Source organism: Clupea harengus, chromosome 21 (genome assembly GCF_900700415.2).
Source record: "Clupea harengus chromosome 21, Ch_v2.0.2, whole genome shotgun sequence".
Taxonomy (NCBI): Eukaryota; Metazoa; Chordata; class Actinopteri; order Clupeiformes; family Clupeidae; genus Clupea; species Clupea harengus.
This window is the reverse complement of record NC_045172.1, coordinates 23,596,656-23,606,437: the sequence shown is the minus strand read 5'-3', so window position 1 is coordinate 23,606,437 and position 9,782 is coordinate 23,596,656.

Sequence of the window (9,782 nt, the reverse complement as noted above, 5' to 3'; positions counted from 1 at the left end):
TATGAGGTTGCCTGTATGGTCAACACTATTTCTAAAACTTTTTGCAAAAGAATATTCTTAAAAAAGGCTAGCATAAACAGGTAGATGAAAAGTGTAATTGTGGGAGCGAGCTGCGCACACGTCTACTCCGCACGTTGCATTCCGGAAGCCCTAAATTACATCTTTTCACATATAGAGGGTATGCTTTAAAACCCTTAAGTCTTGGAAATTAACATAAATAATAATTTGAAAGTAAGACAAAATATAGATCTTACCTCAGATATGCTCTGCTTAGCAACAGTTGCCGCCAACGAAATCTGATCTCTAAGAGACAGTCTCACTTAAAGAGACAGTACATCAATTTGTGTTATTCCAATTTGGAGTAATAAGAAAAACAGGTAGAAAACCCAAATTCTGTTTTCAAATATTCTTTCTTTCTTCAAATAAAATGTCATCTAAAATCCCTTAAAAATAGGTCTATTAATATTATGATTTCCATTCCACAGTATTATACCTCACAATACCTAGACTTATCTTTAGATCTATAAAGTGTATGGTGTTGTGTATGGTATCATTGTAATCCTTGACCATCAAAACATAGGGGTAGACATTACCACTTTTCATTTATTGTGTTTGGCTGAAGAGATATGACGCAAAATACAGAATTCGGTTATTGAGGAAGGCAAAATGGTGGCCATGAATGCCACAAAGCATTCAATGATGCTGTCTATGGTATCATTGCAATCCTTGACCATCAAAACATAGGGGTTGACATCATCTTATATGTGCTTTGATGTTTTTTTCAGGAGATATCATGGAAAACGCATATTTTGATAATGGCGGGAAATAAAATGGCCGCCGTGGCCGACATGAGCTTTTTTTGCGTTAGCTAACGTTCTTTATTGGAAGAGCAGTATCCATAGAGTTCCATAGAATTGTGCCAATTTTGGCGCTTGTATCCACATTTGAACGATTCTTCATCAAAAAATGCTGTTATCTGCCCCACTAATATGTCTATGGTTCTACTAGCTCTCACAGTAGTAGCAATTATGTTATCAGTAACACTACTGACACCTAGTGGTCTGAGGTATAATACTACAAATCACCACACCCTTGATTTTTCCCAATGCGGAAAACATTATAGTCTGTCTGCTCAATGCATTACAGCCGCACAACAGATTTTTAGCCTATGTAATTTCAACCATACACACAGGACAAAACTGACCGGCAAAAACAGCTATCTACATTAATGTTTGCCTAAAAAACACTCTAACGTGGACATTTATCAACTAATGGACATAGTTGTAGTTTTATGTTTAAAGGGGCTTTTATACTCGGTTTTAACGTAGAAACGTACGCACGTAAGATACATAAGCGCTGTTTTAAGCCCATTGCGCAGTTACATAACACGTAAGTGCGTCCGCCAAAATTTGTAACTATCCAAAAAAATCCTCCTAGGGCTCACGTACCCCGCAAGACTGTGATTGGCTGCTAACCACATCCGTTCAGGAGTCTCACATTTCCGGTTTTCATAGCATAGTATCGCCATTTTTAAAGGCCAAGGCAAGACTACAATATTTTTGAATCATGAATAACCTGCAGACCGTCTCACAAGCCTCTTCTTGATGATTATGAACATACACAACAGAAGAGGTCCGAAGATATGAGCATCTTTACAAACCCTCTTTAAACACTTATAAGGACCTCAAATGACCGCGAATTCATGAATACTATCCCATTCTCACAGGAGAAATTACCTGAACAGCAATCTGAGCATATTTGTCAAACGCGATAAAAGATACTGCTCTGAAATATTCCTATTCCATACTGAATATTCTGTTTAGATCAAAGGTTTGTTTTGACATACCGTGATATTTCAGATGATAGTTATGTGATAGGCTGTACCACTATGTTGACATTTAAAAACCGTTGACTGCCATTGTTTGGAGAGAACGCGCTAATTCACCGAACAAATACTTTCATATTCATTTTCCGCCACTTGTTAGCCATGTCATCTATTCATATTGATGTGAATCAATCAATTGCACCCCTGAGGCAAGCGATAGAATGGAGCCTGGTCTGCTCATATACAAAAGTTAACATTAACGTGAAGTGGAGTTAATTTGCGGCCAACACCATTGTATTACAAGCACTGACATTCACTCATGATGAGAAGGTACACATGGCGATTATCTCGCCTTTTATCTTTCATCTTTGAATAATGTAACTTATAAACACGGCGTTTTAAAGCGCTGTGGCCGTCATTAAAATATGTATCAATAAACGAACTTCTGCATCATGTGATCTGTCTTTTTTCGCCACTGGTACTGGTACTTTCATATTCATTTTCCGCCACTTGTTAGCCATGTCATCTATTCATATTGATGTGAATCAATCAATTGCACCCCTGAGGCAAGCGATAGAATGGAGCCTGGTCTGCTCATATACAAAAGTTAACATTAACGTGAAGTGGAGTTAATTTGCGGCCAACACCATTGTATTACAAGCACTGACATTCACTCATGATGAGAAGGTAGCTACACATGGCGATTATCTCGCCTTCTATCTTTCATCTTTGAATAATGTAACTTACAGAGGTGTAAATCTCCCTTAAGGGTTTACGAATTAATCCAAATCATAAAAACTCGTGACTTTAATTTATGTTTAACCGCTTTCTCTAAACGTCTCAGCATTGGCAGTTTTGAATACGAGGTGAACCAGTTTGATCTTGCAGCTTCTCACGTTCAGGAACACCGTTGCCTGACGTTACGTCGGGAAGGTTTCTGACAATCAACATCTCAATAGCCATACCTGAATAACTATTTGAAAGAGACAGATAATACGGATATTGACAGAAAACTTTCGTAAAACATCTTCTTTACATCAATGTACAACTCCAAAAGTGGCATTGAAGACAAGCGACTCAATTCGGCAGAGAAATTAAACCTTTCACTGAAGTTCTCTAGAATTGTAGGCTGAGAGCAGCAAATATCGAGGACAGCCCACAGTCATGTTGGTTATACACTGACAAGTAATAGCCTACCATATCAATACCAAATCTCACTACATTTCACGGATTTTCACTCCCAATAGCATAGAATAATAATAACAAATCCATTAGACTGCTGTGCAGTGAGAGACTGTGATAGGTGAAAATTCATCTCCATCAGACTGCATGTTCGCACTGTGCGGCTAACTATTTCTGTGTGGCAGTTTTAGACTAGGCTACTAGTCAATGATGTTTCAATATTCAGCATCACTGAACAATCTATTTCGAGGCGAACCAGACCTGTTTACGAAATGCCTCTCAAATGTAATAATATGCTTGCACGGTGGGCTCACGAATTTCCACTGATTTCAGTCATGTTAACTTGACAGGTAACAACAAAAATTGTCCAGCTTTACATGGAAAAGGTGATTCCCATACGTCGACGAACTACGATTTGTCCACACTACATGCAGCCCGTTTCCCCATCAATATCCACTCAGAGACAAATGTTTTGTGATTGACTTCCATTGATTTCCGCCCTGACCTATGTGGCGGCGCCGTAGATATCCGAACCAGAGGCCTTTTATATGTCTATGATTTCAACATATATGACGCAGTAGAGGCTGCGGGCCACGGGTGCTCTGTTTCTATAGAAACCATTGTGAAGCTTCATTACGCTTTTTATTAGCGTATTAGAATAGAGTTCTATAGTACAAGTAGAATGCTTACAGGTTTATTCTGGACATTATCTGGCTAGTGTTGCAGACGCTTTTTGATCTTTCTTGATTAATTACTTTATTTTAGGTCAAGTATCGACTGACTTCAACTTTCAGACTCATAAAGTGTGGGTTCACACACAATGGTGGTCGAAGGTAAGATTATTTACCATATTCCAAGTCTCAGTTTATTTATGTCTGATTTGTTTATGTTCTTCTCAGCACTTAGCTTACTATCTTAAATGCAGTTTCAGGTGAGCTACGGGGTGGCCAACCACCACACGTGCCACCCTTATTGGAGTTTTCATGTCTTGGAGGCCAAACTGATAGCCTGATCCAGTCCTTAATGGAGACGGTGAGATCACTACATTAAAATAACTAAATGTGCTAAAGAATAGCCTTTTGTGCTTCTTACACAATATCATTGTTCAGGTTTTAGGTATTGAGCAAATGCTTTTATCCAAAATGACTTTTTTTTTTTAAATCGTAGAAAATGTTTTTTCTCATTTTTGTTACACTTTGGATAAGACTATGAGCGAGTCTGAAGCCACTCTGGTCCATTTCAGAGATAGATACTCTCTGGGATGTCTGCCGACTGCCGTTGGCTCTTTTAACAGATTACTGTTACCTAGTAACCCGGTCGCCCTCTCTGTGGCCCCAGGTAAAGGAGGCGGCTGCCTCCCAGTCGGTGGAGGATGAGGGCTGGATGTCGTACGTGTTCAGCATGATTCGGCAGGCTATATCAGAGCAGGATGCACGCGCCAAATGCTTGGCCACCCTGCTCCAGCTGAAAGAGTCCGACCTCGTTCAGAGTACTCAGGCCCAACTCAACCTGCTGTCCTGTCAACCAAGGCTGGTGTTGCCCATATGCTCATACACCCACACATGCCTAAACTAACTCAACTTGCTCTAGTGCCAGCCAAGGCTGCTCTACAAATATAAATCCACACCTACTTCAGCTCAAACTGCTTGCAGTCCTGCTAGCCAAGGCTGGGGCTGCTTGTAGAATCCTAATTCCGCACATGCCCTGCCAAGGGACAACGGATGAAAACTAGCGAACCAAGCTAATTTCCGGTGCATTTACATTTTTCTTGGGAAATGTTTATCAATGTACACTGTCCCTTTTCAAATAAACGCATAAACATAAACAAACATGTTCAAATGACTAGCTGCCCCTTTCATGTGTCTGCAGATGTGGCCAAGAGGGAGATGGGAGGGAGAACGTTCTTGACCCTCTCACTGATAGTTACCGTGTGCTACATCAGATGATGCAAAAGCAGGTGACCAATCTGTCTTCTGCAAAAGATCTCCTTGCTGTAGTTAAAAAGAGAGAGATATTAATGTATACCATAACTTTAATTCAATACTGTAATTATTTTCAATTTCTTAAGCAAGTCGTGTGTATGTCGAGGTCCTTAAGCAACCTGAAAACGACCTGGCTTGATATCAATTTAATGTAAATCTTATTGAGATTGTAAATCTCTTTTGTGTTATTTTTGCTTTGCAGGCTCAAATCAAGGGGTTTGTTGAGACCGCTCAGGCTGCAGACGAGGACAGGAGGCTGCTTCTGGAACACTTGGCTGAGGTGGAGAACGAGAGAGCATCAATCGTCCAGATGCGCAAGCAAGTTGAAGCCTACGGAAAGGTCAGTCTACCAGGAAATACGCCACAGCCACCAGAATGCAAGAATAGTTCATCTTTTGCAGGAGGCCCAAAGGTCCGGTCCTCAGGAGTCTAGACGGGTCGACACTCCAAACTCCCGAAGTCATTGGCTGCTTTGCTCTGCCTCCCCTCAAACCACCTGTACTTCCTGTGTGATAACTGAACATATCTAATGTACTGAATTCCCTTAGCATTGGTGCTGTAGTTACCGTAGTCACACCGCTGATGTCAGTGCATTGATTTCCATTCCAGGTACCGGCCCAGGTCACTGAGGTTCACCCTGAGGTGCGGGACCCTGAGGACCACAACGTTACCATGGAGATGGTCTTTGACAACAATAGCAAGTTTGCGGACAGTACTGACCAGAGTTCTAACCAGAGTGCTGACCAGAGTTCTAACCAGAGTACTGACCAGAGTGCTGACCAGAGTACTGACTATGCGTTGGAGTTCCACAGACTTCACGACCTGATTATGACCAAGTGTCGGGAGATGGAAGACACTTTCCTGAAGCCCAGACGACTTCAGTGTGTGGAGCCTGAGACAACACAGCATTTTGACTCTGACACTAACGCTAATGTAACAGGTTAATGAATGACAAATATTTGTGCAATCTTTCATTTACTATTTTGTGTATATATAAGTTTATTTCACCAAAATCTTGGTTTGTATCATGGTAGGTAGGTATTAGGCTTTAATTTGTTGGGTAAGTGCGCCCTCTATTGGTTGGTTTGGTGGCTATAGGCTGCATTTTCGTGCCTTGCTCAGTATGTGTTTTGCTTGGCAACGAGAGTTACATTCTGCATACTGGAAGAGAAAGTAAAGTGGCTAAAAGAACTTCAGCGTCCTGTAATAATTGCACCTGAACACAACGCAGTAGCCGGCGAAGTACAGACCACGCCGGCTACACTAACACTAATGTCAGCTCTAAGGATGGTTCTGACCCCATCAAGGAGAAGGTCCTGTTGGGCACGACGGTTCAGCAGCACCAACCCTGCCAGGCCATGCCCTCAGTTGATGAGGTAATACACACCCTAATCCACCCAGATTACGTGTGGCATCAATGCATTTCAGACTGCAATGTACACCGGTAACCTGATGACGTCAGTGCATTGATTTCCAGGTACCTGACCAGGTCACTGAGCTTCACCCTGAGGTGCAGGAGAATTTAATTACAACCTAATTTAGTGCAGCTGAACTAATGATCGTTCAAGCGTATGGATACGTTTGGCCCATCCTCGACATTACTGACTGTGTGTTGTGTGTTTCCCAGCCTCCAGAGGTGGGTCAGAAGAACGTCACTCTCTACACAGAGGGCGCTGTTTGACAGTAGCTTACATGTATATTACATTCAGAAACAGACCGGTTCTGTAACATTTGGGAACCGTACCTGAACTTCATAGATCCATGATGGCAGGCACCATGGGCTCTGGGATGTTCTTGAATGTTCTTATTGCACATTATCATTGTACCCTCTGCTGTTGTGTGTATGAATCTGAGCTGCTGTTGTTTTAGGTTTTAGTTTGTTCTTAATGTTTTGTACTTTTTCTAATGTTCTAATTCCATAATGTATCCATTTTCTGCTTGTTGTAAAAGTGAAAATAATAAAAGCTGCATCTTGCTGTACAAACGATTACATTGCCCCATGCGTTCACTGACGTTGGTTGCATATATTTTTGTCCATGTAAAGCTCCTCTTTGATTGGATTGGATTGGATTCAATTTATTGTCATTGCACAGAGTACAGGTACAGAGGCAACGAAATGTAAAACAGAGGCAACGAAATGTAAATCTGATTAGATCTGTCCTGGGAGATCCTTCAGGACCTCTGTGCAAAAGATCCTACTACACAGCCCATTTGGAGAACACCTCAGCCCGAACGGCACAACTATGTCAACAAGCTGAAATCCTTAAATGACATCTCAAAAGTTAAGGTAAAATGTTACATCACATTTGAATAGGCAACATCAGCCTGCCCAGTTCATTCAATTAAAAACCTCTGCAGGATCCCCCAAGTCATTTTCAACTAAAGACGTCTTCTGGAGAGTTAATCGAATCTCCTGTCTTTATCCAGGACTACGTCACCAACGAGGTTTTTAAGCTCTGTGGCCTAAAGCAAGACATAAACGCTGAGGCTTATGGGAAGGTTTCTGCCCACAACTTCAAAAGCTTCAACCTGAGGACATTCGATCGCATCTTGGTGAGCTGAATTTGGAATGTCGTGACGATATGAGACGCTAGGCTAAATATGGGCTGATCCATCATGGGTATTACACACTGCCACTGAAGTTAATCTCAAACCCACTCCTATTGTCCATTTGATGCACTTTTCCCCCATGCATCTGGTAGAATCCACACAGGACATAAAACACCCAGTGTATGTCTGTAAATGTAATTCACAAATGTTCTCAATTTCCACTTCACCGTGAGCAAGTCATAAAAGAGGTTCCGTTCCTTGAACGTGTAATAAGCTAAGTGCACACAACACTAAAGGTCTTCACGTGAACTTGACCCTTTAGTTGAAAGAAATGTCCGTGGAGGAACACCAGTGGCAGGACCACGACAAAGAGGTCTATGACAAATATGCCACCGCTGTTTTTGACCACTTGATGGACGACACCTTTAAGTGTTTGCTCGCCCTTTCAGGAAAGAGAACCAAGAACACTTAAAAAGTTTAGGTCCTAAACCCTTTCCCTCCCCCACCCCACTATTGCCTACATTAAAGTTTCATCGCAAAATCTAAGGTTACTCTTTCTTCATATAGGAGAGTGGTTTCCGAGCAGTGTAGACATATGGTGTGTGAAACAAGAGTAGATTGTATATGTATATAATTTGATTATGTATTATATTGTTTGCATACACAAATGTCCCCCCCCCCGACATTATTCTGTGCTCTTCTTATCAGTTACAATCTTGGTTTTACAAACATTTATTTCTTCTGCCTCCTCAAAAAAAAATGACTGAAGACAATGTAGTATACTTTAATTTCATAACACCATCAAACCACCACACGTATTCAATGTCAAGGGAATGTAGATCTCTCGGTTGTAGATTTTACATCATAGGTATGCGCCAGAACGACACTTTCAGATGAGGCAATGGCTTCAACAGCGAAGTGTTCGACAGAGAACACACTCCCGCGACTACGCGATAACGCCACCAGAGGGCAGTCTCGACTTACCATACATATTGACCTGATCGGGAAGAAAATGCGACCGATACCGACAGCAATCTCCAGCCATTGCATTCTGGGCACATCGCTTTCAGCCCGTTAGTGGTTTGCTCCCGGTGACTGCTTAGCGTTTCACTCACTAGAAAACTTTCCGTAATAAAACAGCCCACCGTGTTTAAATGGTACATTAAAAGGAGATCGTGATTTGGTGTAAACATTTATTGGTTTCAAACTGAAATAAAAACAACTTGCACCAGCAAACATTTGACAGCCTTTCAGAGTCCACACATCATCAACAAACATAAAAGGGAACAGGAAGGTAGGGAGGTGGGATTGCGGAAATGTGCAAACAGTTTTTTTTCCAGTGAACCTTGAAAATGGGATGATTATTTTCCTTATAAAAATGGGGGTAAGGTGAAGAAAACCTTTGAACGCAAGTCTTGTGGCGCTTGACCGCACGCGAGGGGGGGGGAAGACGGCAGGAAACAGGGCGAAAGAGATCGGGGCACTACGCTTAAAGACCGCAAAAATATGCAAAAAAGATAAGATTTTAAATTAGGTTAAAATATCAAAACCAAAAAAAAAAAAATGATGCAGAAACCAACACGTCATATTCACACTCCCATTTGAGGCTGTTACCAGCATGACATTCACCGTGAAGGGGAAGTGATTGAATTATTCAGGTACTATAATAAATTATTTACTATTTATAGAGTGTGGCTGTCCTCCCCCTCCTCTTATCAAGTGACAGTGTGTGTGTGTGTGTTCCACGCTGTCAGAAGGATAGATCTGCAGAGATGTTGTTTAGAAGGCACGCAGAAAAAAAAAAAAAAAAAAGATTAATAGTGATTGATTCTGCTGCGCGAGATGTTTTCACAGAAAGTCGATGGCATTTCACGCACCGCTGTGACGGGGTCGACAAACCCGAGAGAGAGAGAGAGCTGCGCTTGTGTGAGGGAAGCAAGCCGATGCGGCGGCCCCCGTCTCTACAGAAACACGAATAATAATGTGATTTTTTTTCAAAAGGGAAGAAGAAGAGTAAGAGAAAATGCTAATGGGTGGGAGGAGTCCGGGAGTGAGAACTGTCACCGGAGGAGGGGACACGCGGCTGAGCAGTCGGGGGAGTCGGTTTTTTTGGAGCCTGGCACGGAAATTCCACATACAAAATAAAAATAATAATAATAATAATAATAATAACAACAACAAGGAAAAGAAACTACATGCGGCTGCCCGTTTGTTTTTTTGTGATGTGTCCTGGTCATATCTTT